Here is an 18,496-nt window from a genome sequence, read left to right on the forward strand (position 1 = left end):
TTGGTAATGGTGAGAGGTTAGCAGGTTTTGTTGTAGCCTCTGTTATTGGGAATGGTGAGAGGTTAGTATGTTTTGTTGTAGTCTCTGTTATTGGTAATTGTGAGAGGTTAGCATGTTTTGTTGTAGCCTCTGTTATTGGTAATGGTGAGAGGTTAGTATGTTTTGTTGTAGCCTCTGTTATTGGTAATGGTGAGAGGTTAGCATGTTTTGTTGTAGCCTCTGTTATTGGTAATGGTGAGAGGTTAGCATGTTTTGTTGTAGCCTCTGTTATTGGTAATGGTGAGAGGTTAGCAGGTTTTGTTGTAGCCTCTGTTATTGGGAATGGTGAGAGGTTAGTATGTTTTGTTGTAGTCTCTGTTATTGGTAATTGTGAGAGGTTAGCATGTTTTGTTGTAGCCTCTGTTATTGGTAATGGTGAGAGGTTAGTATGTTTTGTTGTAGCCTCTGTTATTGGTAATGGTGAGAGGTTAGCATGTTTTGTTGTAGCCTCTGTTGTTGGTAATGGTGAGAGGTTAGCATGTTTTGTTGTATTCTCTGTTATTGGTAATGGTGAGAGGTTAGCATGTTTTGTTGGAGCCTCTGTTATTGGTAATGGTGAGAGTTTAGCATGTTTTGTTGTAGCCTCTGTTATTGGCAATGGTGAGAGGTTAGCATGCTTTGTTAGCATGTTTTGTTGTAGCCTCTGTAACATTCTAACTCATTATTATCATTATTCATTCAATATCTTTTTAAATCATGGCATCCTCAGGATGAATCTAGTCGTGTTTAGAGACATGTTGTCTACTCACTTATAAAGAACATTTCTCCAGTCATCATCCACTATTCAGTTAATAATCGACAATACAATAATAACCCAAAATACATCCAAAACAAACTATGAAACATTTGATTTCAAAACCATTAATTTCTGAATAGATATGGCAGGTTTCAGGACACTGATATATCTGAAAATGTTAAAAAAATATACTGCCACTATTTTCACCACCAAAGAATATCAGTGTGATTTTAATATGATTTGACTCTTTGCAGGCTGTCAGGCTGTCTAGTCACAGAGGAAGGCTGTGCTTCTCTGGTCTCAGCTCTGAGGTCAAACCCCTCACACCTGAGAGAGCTGGATCTGAGCTACAATCACCCAGGAGACTCAGGAGTCAGACTGCTCTCTGCTGGACTGGAGGATCCACACTGCAGACTGGAGAAACTCAAGTATGTAGAGGGTTTATGTCAATGTTCATATAAGACATGTTTCACTTATCAGGCTAGTTAAGACAAACATTCTGACCACCACTTGGACACTTGTGCGTCCAGTGTGACACACTTGACTCATACACACACTGGACACACACACACACACACACACTGGGCACACACACACACAGGTAAAACACACACACACACAAGACTTATACACACGCTTGACTCACACACACACACACAAACACTCACACTGGACAAACACACACTGGACTCACACAGACACACACTGGACACACACACACAAACTGGACACACACACACACACACACAAACACGCACATGCACTGGACACACACACACACACTGGACACACAAAAACACTCACACACACACTGGACAAACACACACTGGACGCACACACACTGGACACACACACACACTGGACACACACACTGGACACACACACACACTGGAGGCACACACACACTGGACACACACAAACACACACTGGACACACACACACTGGACACTGAGTTCAGGTCTATCCCTCAATCACTGTCTGTTCTTCTGCTTACCGCTACAGTGTGGAACATGGTGGAGAGAACAAAATGAAACCTGGGATTAGAAAATGTGAGTGTTGACTGCTGTGAAGAATATGACTAAGAATAAGTCTTAATTCAAGTTAAGTCAAAGACCACCATCATTACTTACTTGGTCATATTAAATATCAGCTGTAGTTCTACAGAAGCAGAAATCAGGGACACCAACGTTTACAAAGAGTTGCTTTAACTGTGTGTGTGTGTGTGTGTGTGTGTGTGTGTGTGTGTGTGTGTGTGTGTGTGTGTGTGTGTGTATGCGTGTGTGTGTGTGTGTAATTAATGTGAATAAGTGTGTTTTATATTACCATACAGTATAACACATGATCATTCAACAAGTCTCAAGTTACCTTAACTTCTCCTTTTGATACCTAGAAACATCTACATTAAATGAATTAGTGAAAAGTGAGTTAACATTCTAATGTGAATGATGATGATTTCTAATATTGTGTCTGGTTTCATCCATCAGATGTCTGTGATCTCACACTGGACCCAAACACAGCACACAGACTCCTCTCTCTGTCTGAGGAGAACAGAAAGGTGACATGGAGGAGAGAGAAGCAGCCGTATCCTGATCACCCAGAGAGATTTGAGAACTGGGAGCAGGTGCTGTGTAGAGAGGGTCTGACTGGGCGCTGTTACTGGGAGGTAGAGAGGAGTGGGAGAGAGGCTGTTATAGGAGTGACATATAAAGGAATCAACAGGAGAGGAGGGGTTAATGACTATTGTCTTGGATGCAATGACAAGTCCTGGAGTCTGTTCTGTTCTGACAACAGTTACACTGCCTGGCACAATAATAATCCCACTACCATAGACGTCCCCTCCTCCAGCTCCCACAGAGTAGGAGTGTATCTGGACAGGCCAGCCGGCACTCTGTCCTTCTATAGAGCCTCCTCTGACACACTGACCCACCTGTTCACATTCACCTCCACATTCACTGAGCCCCTCTATCCAGGGTTTGGGGTTTGGTTTAATGGTGACTCAGTGTCCCTGAAATAATAATGGTGGTTTGGTGACTCAGTCTGTCAGTACACACACACACACACACACACACACACACACACACACACACACACACACACACACACACACACACACACACACACACACACACACACACACGCTCGACACACACACACGCTGGACACACACACACACTAGACACACACACACTCGACACACACACACACATTGGACAATCACAAACTCACTGGACTCACACACACACATACACGTCTTCCTATAGTTGTGAGGTCCTCTTACAATAACACCGTTAAAATACCAATGTGATCATTTGTGATAATTTGTTGTCTTTTATGTTGAATTACAAATAATAATGAATAACAAATTGTATAATTATATATAGACATACGCTCCATAGTTGTACAAGTATACAAGGATATATTGTACTTTTCATAATAAAACATACTTGAAACAAGAAAAGGCATGTTAATTGTGAAAACAGTTTGTTTATTGATTTTACGTTATATTCTATTACGAATAGAATTAAACAAATTGTACAATTAGTACAACAGAGTGTTGTAATGCAGGGTCACTATAGCAACAGAGTGTTGTAATACAGGGTCACTATAGCAACAGAGTGTTGTGATGCAGGGTCACTATAGCAACAGAGTGTTGAGATGCAGGGTCACTATAGCAACAGAGTTCTCTGCCCTCTCTGCTCTCTCACTCCCTCTGCTCTCTCTCTCTCTCCCTCTCTCTGCTCTGCTGCTATCTCTTTTCTCTGCTCTCTCTTTGCTCTCTGCTCTCTCTGCTCTCCCTCCGTTCTCTGCTCTTCTCTCTCTGCTCTATGCTCTCTCTCTCTCTGTTCTCTGCACTCTCTCTCTCTGCACTCTCTCTGCTCTATGCTCTCTCTCTGCTCTGCTCTCTCTGCTCTATGCTCTCTCTCCCTCTGTTCTCTGTTCTCTGCTCTCTCTCTCTGTTCTCTGCTCTCTCTCTGCTCTCTATTCTCTGATTGATGCTCTCTCACTCCCTCTGCTCTCTCTCTCTCTCTCTCTCTCTCCCTCTGCTCTCTGTTCTCATCTCTGTTCTCTCCCTCTGCTCTGCTGCTCTCTCTTTTCTCTGCTCTCTCTGCTCTCCCTCTCTGCTCTCTCTCTCTGCCCTCAGTCTGCCCTTTCTGCTCTCTCACTCTCTGCTCTCTCTCTTCCTCTCTGCTCTCTCTCTCTTTGCTCTCTCACTCTCTCTGCTCTCTCTCCCTCTTCTCTCTGCTATCTCTGTTTTCTCAGCCTGCTCTCTGCTTGCTCTCTCTTTCTGCTATATCTCTCCCTCTGCTCTCTCTGCAGGGTCACTACAGCAACGTAGTGTTGTGATGCGGCCCTGGTGGAGTGAATCTACGACAAGAGTTTTGTGAGTTTTGTGATCCGGTGGAATCTCTCCAGACCAGAGGACTGTCTTCTAGGAGAGGAACCCTGTGACATCATCATCAGAGAGGGAGATTCTAGACACACTCTCTCAGCCTGATCTCTGCTCTCGCTCTGCTCTCTCTCTATGCTCTCTTCTCTCGCTCTCTCTCTGCTCTCTACTCTCTCTGCTCTCTCTCTGCTCTCTGCTTTCCCTGTTCTCTGCTCTCTCTCTGTCCTCACTGTGCTCTCTTTGATCTCTCTGCTCTCTCTCTGCTCTCTCTGTTCTTCTCTCTCTCTGCTCTCTACTCACTCTCTCTGCGCTCTCTGCTGTCTCTGCTCTCTTTTCTCTCTCTCTGCTCTCTCTGCTCTCTGCTCTGCTGCTCTCTCTTTTCTATGCTCTCTCTGCGCTCTCTCTGCTCTCGCTCTGCGCTCTCTCTGATCTCTCTTTCCAGTCTCTGCTCTCTCTCTACTCTCTCTGCCTCTGCTCCCTCTGCCTCTGCTCTCTCTGCCTCTGCTCTCTCTGCCTCTGCTCTCTCTGCTCTCTCTGCGCTCTCTCTGCTTTCTCTCTCTGCTCTCTCTCTATCTCTCTCTCCCCCCAATCTCTCTCGCTTGTTATATCTTAACGGCTGCAGTTTGGACAATCACCACTTGATGGCCGAGTTAAACCAGAAGTGATGAAAACAACATCACTGCAGAGAGAGAGAGAGACAGAGAGAGAGAGAGAGAGTCTAATATACGGATATACAGTGCATTCAGAAAGTATTCAGACCCCTTGACTTTTTACACATTTTGTCATGTTACAGCCTTATTCTAAAATGGATTAAATGTGTTTTTCCCCTCATCAATCTACACACAATAACCCAGAATTACAAAGCAAAAACTGTTTATTTTATGTGTGCACATTTATATTTAAAAAGAAACGTAGATATAACATTTACAGAAGTATTCAGACCCTTTACTCAGTACTTTGTTGAAGCACCTTTGGCAGCGATTACAACCTTGAGTCTTCTTGGGTATGATGCTACAAGCTTGGCACACCTGTATTTGGGGAGTTTCTCCCATTCTTCTCTGCAGATCCTCTCAAGCTCTGTCAGGTTGGATGGGGAGCGTTGCTGCACAGCTATTTTCAGGTCTCTACAGAGATGTTCGATCGGGTTCATTGTCCTGTTGTCCAGTCTGTGTATACTATTCTGGGAGTGTAGAGAGTCAGAACTGATAGAGGATCTGGAGCCCTGAGGGGGAGAGAGAGAGGGAGGGTAGAGAGTCAGAACAGATGAAAAGAGAGAGAGAGGGAGGGTAGAGAGTCAGAACAGAGGGAGAGAGAGGGAAGGAGGGGAGAGAGTCAGCACAGAGGGAAAGAGAGAGAGGGAGGGGAGAGAGTCAGAACAGAGGGAAAGAGAGAGAGAGGGAGGGGAGAGAGTCAGAACAGAGGGAAGAGAGAGAGGGAGGGGAGACAGAGGATGTGTGAAAGTTGCTTTATACTTGGTAATTGGGGGCCTTTGAGCCCTGATGGGCTGGGTGACATCAGTGACTCTCTGAGAGATATGAGCTGCTGAGGAGGGAGAGCAAGAGAGAGAAGGAGGGAGGGAGGGAGGGAGGGAGGGAGGGAGGGAGGGAGAGAGGGAGAGAGAGAGAGAGAGAGAGGGAGAGAGAGGGAGGGAGAGGGAGGGAGAGAGGGAGAGATTAGTCAGCAGAAATGATTCAGGACGACATTTGTCTTTAAATGTACTTCTTTATTTCAGTCTTTCCCCACGAGGGGTAGGTATTCAGGTATTCCTACCATGGTGTGTGCATTGATTTTAGTCCCCTTCTCATTAACTAGATGCTGACAGTGACCAGAGATGGCTAGATTGAGCTAGAGGGGTGTGTGTGTGCGTGCAAGCGCTTTTACGTGTGTTTTTGTGAGAGAGTTAACTTCCGATAAGAATGATACACAGCCCTGATTCCATTTTCTGCTTTGTGTTTCAATGAGGTCTTAGTGGAATAGAGGCATGTGATTCATGAACCATTACTGCTGTTGGAAAACGTCAGAAAGAGAGAAGGAAGGAAAGGAAGCAGTCCGTTCTGAACTGCTTCAAGGTCAGAAGTTGGTCATGATGTTTCTCTGAAACACAGAACACTAAAGTTGGTCATGATGTTTCTCTAAAACAGTAAAGACTAAAGTTGGTCATGATGTTTCTCTAAAACACAGAACACTAAAGTTGGTCATGATGTTTCTCTGAAACACAGAACACTAAAGTTGGTCATGATGTTTCTCTGAAACAGTAAAGACTAAAGTTGGTCATGATGTTTCTCTGAAACACAGAACACTAAAGTTGGTCATGATGTTTCTCTGAAACACAGAAGACTAAAGTTGGTCATGATGTTTCTCTGAAACACAGAAGACTAAAGTTGGTCATGATGTTTCTCTAAAACAGTAAAGACTAAAGTTGGTCATGATGTTTCTCTAAAACACAGAACACTAAAGTTGGTAATGATGTTTCTCTGAAACAGTAAAGACTAAAGTTGGTCATGATCTTTATCTATAACAGTAAAGACTAAAGTTGGTCATGATGTTTCTCTAAAACACAGAAGACTGAAGTTGGTCATGATGTTTCTCTTAAACAGTAAAGACTAAAGTTGGTCATGATGTTTATCTAAAACAGTAAAGACTAAAGTTGGTCATGATGTTTCTCTAAAACACAGAACACTAAAGTTGGTCATGATGTTTCTCTGAAACAGTAAAGACTAAAGTTGGTCATGATGTTTCTCTAAAACACAGAACACTAAAGTTGGTCATGATGTTTCTCTAAAACACAGAACACTAAAGTTGGTCATGATGTTTCTCTAAAACACAGAACACTAAAGTTGGTCATGATGTTTCTCTAAAACACAGAACACTAAAGTTGGTCATGATGTTTCTCTAAAACACAGAACACTAAAGTTGGTCATGATGTTTCTCTAAAACAGTAAAGACTAAAGTTGGTCATGATGTTTCTCTAAAACACAGAACACTAAAGTTGGTCATGATGTTTCTCTGAAACACAGAACACTAAAGTTGGTCATGATGTTTCTCTAAAACACAGAACACTAAAGTTGGTCATGATGTTTCTCTGAAACACAGAAGACTAAAGTTGGTCATGATGTTTCTCTAAAACACAGAACGCTAAAGTTGGTCATGATGTTGCCTTAGTGGAGCAGAATCTCAGTGATCAATTGGTAAACTCGTATTTACCCATAGTACCCTGCACAACGTCTATTTGCGCCTCTATATTTGCTCCCTTCGGTCTCAACGTTGATCTGAAGTCTCTTATTGTGATTTTGCTGTTCATTCATTCATATCTAGCCACATTGTATCTATGATCGTATGTGATTAATTGTAAATGTGTGTAGGTCTATCTAGCCATATTGTATCTATGATCGTATGTTATTCATTGTAAATGTGTGTAAGTCTGTAGCCATGTTGTCTCTATGATTGTATGTTATTCATTATAAATGTCTGTAAGTCTGTAGCCATATTGTCTCTATGATCGTATGTTATTCATTGTAAATGTTTGTAGGTCTGTAGCCATATTGTCTCTATGATTGTATGTTATTCATTATAAATGTCTGTAAGTCTGTAGCCATATTGTCTCTATGATTGTATGTTATTCATTGTAAATGTTTGTAGGTCTATGTAGCCATATTGTATCTATGATTGTATGTTATTCATTGTAAATGTTTGTAGGTCTGTAGCCATATTGTCTCTATGATTGTATGTTATTCATTATAAATGTCTGTAAGTCTGTAGCCATATTGTCTCTATGATTGTATGTTATTCATTGTAAATGTTTGTAGGTCTGTAGCCATATTGTATCTATGATCGTACGGGATCCATTTATATTTTTATATCTGTAAATGAACCAATGATATCAGGCAGCACCCGGCCTTGGTTACAGACACCTGTGTGTTTCCTATGACACTATATAAACTAGTGACCCTCAGTGTTTGTCATTACACCCTGATGAAGACAGCTTGTCTGTCTAAACGTTAGTTATTAGGTTATTAACATATTGTATCTGAGCTCCTAGAGTGTGTGGCTCTCCTTTAATTTACACATATTATAATAGACTACATGAGACCTACAGTCAGTGTCCAGACTTCAGTTACTATTATAATAGACTACATGAGACCTACAGTCAGTGTCCAGACTTCAGTTACTATTATAATAGACTACAGTCAGTGTCCAGACTTCAGTTAATATTATAATAGACTACAGTCAGTGTCCAGACTTCAGCTACTATTATAATAGACTACAGTCAGTGTCCAGACTTCAGTTACTATTATAATAGACTACAGTCAGTGTCCAGACTTCAGTTACTATTATAATAGACCTACAGTCAGTGTCCAGACTTCAGTTACTATTATAATAGACTACAGTCAGTGTCCAGACTTCAGTTAATATTATAATAGACTACATGAGGTCTACAGTCAGTGTCCAGACTTCAGTTACTATTATAATAGACTACAGTCAGTGTCCAGACTTCAGTTACTATTATAATAGACTACAGTCAGTGTCCAGACTTCAGTTAATATTATAATAGACTACATGAGACCTACAGTCAGTGTCCAGACTTCAGTTAATATTATAATAGACTACATGAGACCTACAGTCAGTGTCCAGACTTCAGTTACTATTATAATAGACCTACAGTCAGTGTCCAGACTTCAGTTACTATTATAATAGACTACAGTCAGTGTCCAGACTTCAGTTAATATTATAATAGACTACAGTCAGTGTCCAGACTTCAGTTACTATTATAATAGACTACAGTCAGTGTCCAGACTTCAGTTACTATTATAATAGACTACAGTCAGTGTCCAGACTTCAGTTACTATTATAATAGACCTACAGTCAGTGTCCAGACTTCAGTTACTATTATAATAGACTACAGTCAGTGTCCAGACTTCAGTTAATATTATAATAGACTACATGAGGTCTACAGTCAGTGTCCAGACTTCAGTTACTATTATAATAGACTACAGTCAGTGTCCAGACTTCAGTTACTATTATAATAGACTACAGTCAGTGTCCAGACTTCAGTTAATATTATAATAGACTACATGAGACCTACAGTCAGTGTCCAGACTTCAGTTAATATTATAATAGACTACATGAGACCTACAGTCAGTGTCCAGACTTCAGTTACTATTATAATAGACCTACAGTCAGTGTCCAGACTTCAGTTACTATTATAATAGACTACAGTCAGTGTCCAGACTTCAGTTAATATTATAATAGACTACAGTCAGTGTCCAGACTTCAGTTAATATTATAATAGACCTACAGTCAGTGTCCTGACTTCAGTTACTATTATAATAGACCTACAGTCAGTGTCCAGACTTCAGTTAATATTATAATAGACTACAGTCAGTGTCCAGACTTCAGTTAATATTATAATAGACCTACAGTCAGTGTCCTGACTTCAGTCACTATTATAATAGACCTACAGTCAGTGTCCAGACTTCAGTTAATATTATAATAGACTACATGAGACCTACAGTCAGTGTCCAGACTTCAGTTACTATTATAATAGACCTACAGTCAGTGTCCAGACTTCAGTTACTATTATAATAGACTACAGTCAGTGTCCAGACTTCAGTTAATATTATAATAGACCTACAGTCAGTGTCCTGACTTCAGTTACTATTATAATAGACCTACAGTCAGTGTCCAGACTTCAGTTAATATTATAATAGACTACAGTCAGTGTCCAGACTTCAGTTAATATTATAATAGACTACAGTCAGTGTCCAGACTTCAGGTACTATTATAATAGACTACATGAGACCTACAGTCAGTGTCCAGACTTCAGTTACTATTATAATAGACTACAGTCAGTGTCCAGACTTCAGTTACTATTATAATAGACCTACAGTCAGTGTCCAGACTTCAGTTAATATTATAATAGACTACAGTCAGTGTCCAGACTTCAGTTTATATTATAATAGACTACATGAGACCTACAGTCAGTGTCCAGACTTCAGTTCATATTATAATAGACTACATGAGACCTACAGTCAGTGTCCAGACTTCAGTTACTATTATAATAGACTACAGTCAGTGTCCAGACTTCAGTTAATATTATAATAGACCACATGAGGTCTACAGTCAGTGTCCAGACTTCAGTTACTATTATAATAGACTACAGTCAGTGTCCAGACTTCAGTTACTATTATAATAGACTACATGAGACCTACAGTCAGTGTCCAGACTTCAGTTAAGAATAATTGGTAAAAGTAATAATTTGTCAAACAGTCAATGCTTGTCTGGATTTCCTGAATCAGAAGTTAACTGAACTAAAGTGTTGTTCTCGTCTGTCCTCTTCCGGGATTATGGCGAAGATGACTACAGATGGTATCTAGATGCATTTGACGAAGGAAGGGATCATTTGACCAAACAGGGTGTGGACCTCAACCCCCCTAACCAGTATAAGAAATGGCGTTCACTACTAACCTTGTCCTTCACCAATCCTACCGTGAGTCCGAGCAACCTGTACACAGCATCCAGTCGAAGCTATCAACTGCCTTTCCTCTCTGGAGCGTGACATGAGTCCACGTGGAGCATGGAGAGAGATTCTGTCAACTTCTTTCATGCTGCTGGTGTACTGGGAGGAACAATGGACAAGACATAATGGACTGTAAAGGACACTGGCAGCTCAGGTGAGAGGCATTATCAAGGCCCATCCACTTTGAACATGTGCCATTGGAAGGACGAACTGAAAATCTGAAAAAGAACATCAAGACGCGCCAGAAGGAGGAGTGCCTGGTTAGCCCGGAACTGTTTATTTGGGTTGTGGAGTTCTGCACACTGCGAAATGTAAAGTAATTGAGACTAACATTGAGATACCGATCTGTCATTACTATGCCACTCTCGACAGTGTAAGGCAGGGATAAACTGGGGCTGTAATGATAAAAAGTTAATACTGGTAAAAACTGTCTATATTTGATCCCGTTTGTAAATTTACATTCTAACTGTATAGGTGTGTGCTAAGTTGAGGGTCTTGAATTTGAGTGATAGACTTAAAGTGGACCACTGAAAACTGTCATTCTAAATGTGGGTTGTATAACGTTTATAGTCGGGGTTATATAAGAAATTGTGCAGACTATTCTTGCCATGCCATTACTGGGGCGGCAGGGTAGCCTAGTGGTTAGAGCGTTGGACTAGTAACCGGAAGGTTGCAAGTTCAAAACCCTGAGCTGACGATGTACAAATCTGTCGTTCTGCCCCTGAACAGGCAGTTAATCCACTGTTCCTAGGCCGTCATTGAAAATAAGAATTTGTTCTTAAATGAAGGTAAAAATAATGAAGGTAAAAATAAAATAAATAAAAATGACTGACCCTTGAAGGAGACGCCTCAGAACCCTGTTTCCCTGATGTATTTCCTGTCTGATGAAGACGATGATAATCCATAACACAGAGGTAAAAACATTGAGTTAATAGTGCAGCATGTCCATAGCTCACGGTGGGGTTATGTGAATGGTGCTCCCAAGGTGGAGTTAAGGGCCTACCGTCATGGTGACTCATGTCCATAGGCTCACGGTGGGGTTATGTGAATGGTGCTCCCAAGGTGGAGTTAAGGGCCTACCGTCATGGTGACTCATGTCCATAGGCTCACGGTGGGGTTATGTGAATGGTGCTCCCAAGGTGGAGTTAAGGGCCTACCGTCATGGTGACTCGTGTCCATAGGCTCACAGTGGGGGTTATGTGAATGGTGCTCCCAAGGTGGAGTTAATTAAGGGCCTACCGTCATGGTGACTCTGTGGCAATATGTGTCTCAACAGAGCTATTGAGCTACATACTTTATCACCACACACAAGGCAATAGCTCTCCCATCAGTGATGTTTGAATTCATATGTTCCTTTCCCCCTTCTGACATGAGAGAACTGGCCAGGTGAAAGTAATGTCCAGCCACCATGTTACTTTGACCTCTATTAGATGAGAGGAGATTAGGAGAGGAGATAAGGAGAGGAAGACACCATGTTACTTTGACCTCTATTGTGTTCTCAGATGAGTCCAGATAAAGGAGAGGAGAAAAGGAGAGGAGGCCACTTTAGATTGTTGAGATGCACCCATGGCCCTGTTCTCTTAATATCTTACAGTAGTAACAACATAGAATGATTAGTGTCCTGTTCTCTCAGTACCTTACAGTAGTAACAACATATAATGAATGATTAGTGTCCTGTTCTCTCAGTATCTTACAGTAGTAACAACAGAATGATTAGTGTCTGATCAAAAAGTGTAACATAGAATGATTAGTGTCAATATTAAATCAATATTAATACATATTGTGAACAATATTAAAACATTTCCACCTCTCTTCTTCCATCTATTACTGTACTGTCATATTGTGATCAATATTAAAACATTTCCACCTCTCTTCTTCCATCTATTACTGTACTGTCATATTCTGATCAGTATTAAAACATTTCCACCTCTCTTCTTCCATCTATTACTGTACTGTCATATTGTGATCAATATTAAAACATTTCCACCTCTCTTCTTCCATCTATTGCTGTACTGTCATATTGTGATCAATATTAAAACATTTCCACCTCTCTTCTTCCATCTATTACTGTACTGTCATATTGTGATCAATATTAAAACATTTCCACCTCTCTTCTTCCATCTATTACTGTACTGTCATATTGTGATCAATATTAAAACATTTCCACCTCTCTTCTTCCATCTATTACTGTACTGTCATATTGTGATCAATATTAAAACATTTACACCTCTCTTCTTCCATCTATTACTGTACTGTCATATTGTGATCAATATTAAAACATTTCCACCTCTCTTCTTCCATCTATTACTGTACTGTCATATTGTCATCAATATTAAAACATTTCCACCTCTCTTCTTCCATCTATTACTGTACTGTCATATTGTCATCAATATTAAAACATTTCCACCTCTCTTCTTCCATCTATTACTGTACTGTCATATTGTGATCAATATTAAAACATTTCCACCTCTCTTCTTCCATCTATTACTGTACTGTCATATTGTCATCAATATTAAAACATTTCCACCTCTCTTCTTCCATCTATTACTGTACTGTCATATTGTGATCAATAATAAAACATCTCCACCTCTCTTCTTCCATCTATTACTGTACTGTCATATTGTGATCAATATTAAAACATTTCCACCTCTCTTCTTCCATCTATTACTGTACTGTCATATTGTGATCAATAATAAAACATTTCCACCTCTCTTCTTCCATCTATTACTGTACTGTCATATTGTGATCAATATTAAAACATTTCCACCTCTCTTCTTCCATCTATTACTGTACTGACATATTGTGATCAATATTAAAACATTTCCACCTCTCTTCTTCCATCTATTACTGTTCTGACATATTGTGATCAATATTAAAACATTTCCACCTCTCTTCTTCCATCTATTACTGTACTGACATATTCTGATCAGTATTAAAACATTTCCACCTCTCTTCTTCCATCTATTACTGTACTGTAATACAATTCTGTTGCTAGTTTTAGCATCTTTTCAGACGATATTCAGCTCATTTTGAACTTTAAGCCACTTTTGAAAAGTAACTCAAAGCTATAATGCACCCATTTTCCCTCTAAATGCCACAACCCATTTTCTCTGTTTCTCTGTCTCTGTCTCTGCTGCTATCTCTTTTCTCTGCTCTCTCTTTGCTCTCTGCTCTCTCTGCTCTCCCTCCGTTCTCTGCTCTTCTCTCTCTGCTCTATGCTCTCTCTCTCTCTGTTCTCTGCACTCTCTCTCTCTGCACTCTCTCTGCTCTATGCTCTCTCTCTGCTCTGCTCTCTCTGCTCTATGCTCTCTCTCCCTCTGTTCTCTGTTCTCTGCTCTCTCTCTCTGTTCTCTGCTCTCTCTCTGCTCTCTATTCTCTGATTGATGCTCTCTCACTCCCTCTGCTCTCTCTCTCTCTCTCTCTCTCTCCCTCTGCTCTCTGTTCTCATCTCTGTTCTCTCCCTCTGCTCTGCTGCTCTCTCTTTTCTCTGCTCTCTCTGCTCTCCCTCTCTGCTCTCTCTCTCTGCCCTCAGTCTGCCCTTTCTGCTCTCTCACTCTCTGCTCTCTCTCTTCCTCTCTGCTCTCTCTCTCTTTGCTCTCTCACTCTCTCTGCTCTCTCTCCCTCTTCTCTCTGCTATCTCTGTTTTCTCAGCCTGCTCTCTGCTTGCTCTCTCTTTCTGCTATATCTCTCCCTCTGCTCTCTCTGCAGGGTCACTACAGCAACGTAGTGTTGTGATGCGGCCCTGGTGGAGTGAATCTACGACAAGAGTTTTGTGAGTTTTGTGATCCGGTGGAATCTCTCCAGACCAGAGGACTGTCTTCTAGGAGAGGAACCCTGTGACATCATCATCAGAGAGGGAGATTCTAGACACACTCTCTCAGCCTGATCTCTGCTCTCGCTCTGCTCTCTCTCTATGCTCTCTTCTCTCGCTCTCTCTCTGCTCTCTACTCTCTCTGCTCTCTCTCTGCTCTCTGCTTTCCCTGTTCTCTGCTCTCTCTCTGTCCTCACTGTGCTCTCTTTGATCTCTCTGCTCTCTCTCTGCTCTCTCTGTTCTTCTCTCTCTCTGCTCTCTACTCACTCTCTCTGCGCTCTCTGCTGTCTCTGCTCTCTTTTCTCTCTCTCTGCTCTCTCTGCTCTCTGCTCTGCTGCTCTCTCTTTTCTATGCTCTCTCTGCGCTCTCTCTGCTCTCGCTCTGCGCTCTCTCTGATCTCTCTTTCCAGTCTCTGCTCTCTCTCTACTCTCTCTGCCTCTGCTCCCTCTGCCTCTGCTCTCTCTGCCTCTGCTCTCTCTGCCTCTGCTCTCTCTGCTCTCTCTGCGCTCTCTCTGCTTTCTCTCTCTGCTCTCTCTCTATCTCTCTCTCCCCCCAATCTCTCTCGCTTTTTATATCTTAACGGCTGCAGTTTGGACAATCACCACTTGATGGCCGAGTTAAACCAGAAGTGATGAAAACAACATCACTGCAGAGAGAGAGAGAGACAGAGAGAGAGAGAGAGAGTCTAATATACGGATATACAGTGCATTCAGAAAGTATTCAGACCCCTTGACTTTTTACACATTTTGTCATGTTACAGCCTTATTCTAAAATGGATTAAATGTGTTTTTCCCCTCATCAATCTACACACAATAACCCAGAATTACAAAGCAAAAACTGTTTATTTTATGTGTGCACATTTATATTTAAAAAGAAACGTAGATATAACATTTACAGAAGTATTCAGACCCTTTACTCAGTACTTTGTTGAAGCACCTTTGGCAGCGATTACAACCTTGAGTCTTCTTGGGTATGATGCTACAAGCTTGGCACACCTGTATTTGGGGAGTTTCTCCCATTCTTCTCTGCAGATCCTCTCAAGCTCTGTCAGGTTGGATGGGGAGCGTTGCTGCACAGCTATTTTCAGGTCTCTACAGAGATGTTCGATCGGGTTCATTGTCCTGTTGTCCAGTCTGTGTATACTATTCTGGGAGTGTAGAGAGTCAGAACTGATAGAGGATCTGGAGCCCTGAGGGGGAGAGAGAGAGGGAGGGTAGAGAGTCAGAACAGATGAAAAGAGAGAGAGAGGGAGGGTAGAGAGTCAGAACAGAGGGAGAGAGAGGGAAGGAGGGGAGAGAGTCAGCACAGAGGGAAAGAGAGAGAGGGAGGGGAGAGAGTCAGAACAGAGGGAAAGAGAGAGAGAGGGAGGGGAGAGAGTCAGAACAGAGGGAAGAGAGAGAGGGAGGGGAGACAGAGGATGTGTGAAAGTTGCTTTATACTTGGTAATTGGGGGCCTTTGAGCCCTGATGGGCTGGGTGACATCAGTGACTCTCTGAGAGATATGAGCTGCTGAGGAGGGAGAGCAAGAGAGAGAAGGAGGGAGGGAGGGAGGGAGGGAGGGAGGGAGAGAGGGAGAGAGAGAGAGAGAGAGAGGGAGAGAGAGGGAGGGAGAGGGAGGGAGAGAGGGAGAGATTAGTCAGCAGAAATGATTCAGGACGACATTTGTCTTTAAATGTACTTCTTTATTTCAGTCTTTCCCCACGAGGGGTAGGTATTCAGGTATTCCTACCATGGTGTGTGCATTGATTTTAGTCCCCTTCTCATTAACTAGATGCTGACAGTGACCAGAGATGGCTAGATTGAGCTAGAGGGGTGTGTGTGTGCGTGCAAGCGCTTTTACGTGTGTTTTTGTGAGAGAGTTAACTTCCGATAAGAATGATACACAGCCCTGATTCCATTTTCTGCTTTGTGTTTCAATGAGGTCTTAGTGGAATAGAGGCATGTGATTCATGAACCATTACTGCTGTTGGAAAACGTCAGAAAGAGAGAAGGAAGGAAAGGAAGCAGTCCGTTCTGAACTGCTTCAAGGTCAGAAGTTGGTCATGATGTTTCTCTGAAACACAGAACACTAAAGTTGGTCATGATGTTTCTCTGATACACAGAACACTAAAGTTGGTCATGATGTTTCTCTAAAACAGTAAAGACTAAAGTTGGTCATGATGTTTCTCTAAAACACAGAACACTAAAGTTGGTCATGATGTTTCTCTGAAACACAGAACACTAAAGTTGGTCATGATGTTTCTCTGAAACAGTAAAGACTAAAGTTGGTCATGATGTTTCTCTGAAACACAGAACACTAAAGTTGGTCATGATGTTTCTCTGAAACACAGAAGACTAAAGTTGGTCATGATGTTTCTCTGAAACACAGAAGACTAAAGTTGGTCATGATGTTTCTCTAAAACAGTAAAGACTAAAGTTGGTCATGATGTTTCTCTAAAACACAGAACACTAAAGTTGGTAATGATGTTTCTCTGAAACAGTAAAGACTAAAGTTGGTCATGATCTTTATCTATAACAGTAAAGACTAAAGTTGGTCATGATGTTTCTCTAAAACACAGAAGACTGAAGTTGGTCATGATGTTTCTCTTAAACAGTAAAGACTAAAGTTGGTCATGATGTTTATCTAAAACAGTAAAGACTAAAGTTGGTCATGATGTTTCTCTAAAACACAGAACACTAAAGTTGGTCATGATGTTTCTCTGAAACAGTAAAGACTAAAGTTGGTCATGATGTTTCTCTAAAACACAGAACACTAAAGTTGGTCATGATGTTTCTCTAAAACACAGAACACTAAAGTTGGTCATGATGTTTCTCTAAAACACAGAACACTAAAGTTGGTCATGATGTTTCTCTAAAACACAGAACACTAAAGTTGGTCATGATGTTTCTCTAAAACACAGAACACTAAAGTTGGTCATGATGTTTCTCTAAAACACAGAACACTAAAGTTGGTCATGATGTTTCTCTAAAACACAGAACACTAAAGTTGGTCATGATGTTTCTCTAAAACAGTAAAGACTAAAGTTGGTCATGATGTTTCTCTAAAACACAGAACACTAAAGTTGGTCATGATGTTTCTCTGAAACACAGAACACTAAAGTTGGTCATGATGTTTCTCTAAAACACAGAACACTAAAGTTGGTCATGATGTTTCTCTGAAACACAGAAGACTAAAGTTGGTCATGATGTTTCTCTAAAACACAGAACGCTAAAGTTGGTCATGATGTTGCCTTAGTGGAGCAGAATCTCAGTGATCAATTGGTAAACTCGTATTTACCCATAGTACCCTGCACAACGTCTATTTGCGCCTCTATATTTGCTCCCTTCGGTCTCAACGTTGATCTGAAGTCTCTTATTGTGATTTTGCTGTTCATTCATTCATATCTAGCCACATTGTATCTATGATCGTATGTGATTAATTGTAAATGTGTGTAGGTCTATCTAGCCATATTGTATCTATGATCGTATGTTATTCATTGTAAATGTGTGTAAGTCTGTAGCCATGTTGTCTCTATGATTGTATGTTATTCATTATAAATGTCTGTAAGTCTGTAGCCATATTGTCTCTATGATCGTATGTTATTCATTGTAAATGTTTGTAGGTCTGTAGCCATATTGTCTCTATGATTGTATGTTATTCATTATAAATGTCTGTAAGTCTGTAGCCATATTGTCTCTATGATTGTATGTTATTCATTGTAAATGTTTGTAGGTCTATGTAGCCATATTGTATCTATGATTGTATGTTATTCATTGTAAATGTTTGTAGGTCTGTAGCCATATTGTCTCTATGATTGTATGTTATTCATTATAAATGTCTGTAAGTCTGTAGCCATATTGTCTCTATGATTGTATGTTATTCATTGTAAATGTTTGTAGGTCTGTAGCCATATTGTATCTATGATCGTACGGGATCCATTTATATTTTTATATCTGTAAATGAACCAATGATATCAGGCAGCACCCGGCCTTGGTTACAGACACCTGTGTGTTTCCTATGACACT

General features: G+C 41.0%; 1 protein-coding gene across 1 annotated transcript in view; it reads left to right on the plus strand.

Annotated features, from left to right (window-relative positions):
- The window catches only part of LOC139422614 (NACHT, LRR and PYD domains-containing protein 12-like), a 136,331-nt gene that overhangs the window by 16,917 nt on the left and 100,918 nt on the right, over positions 1-18,496 (plus strand). The window lies entirely within an intron of this gene.

This window comes from Oncorhynchus clarkii, chromosome 12 (assembly GCF_045791955.1).
Source record: "Oncorhynchus clarkii lewisi isolate Uvic-CL-2024 chromosome 12, UVic_Ocla_1.0, whole genome shotgun sequence".
Taxonomy (NCBI): domain Eukaryota; kingdom Metazoa; phylum Chordata; class Actinopteri; order Salmoniformes; family Salmonidae; genus Oncorhynchus; species Oncorhynchus clarkii.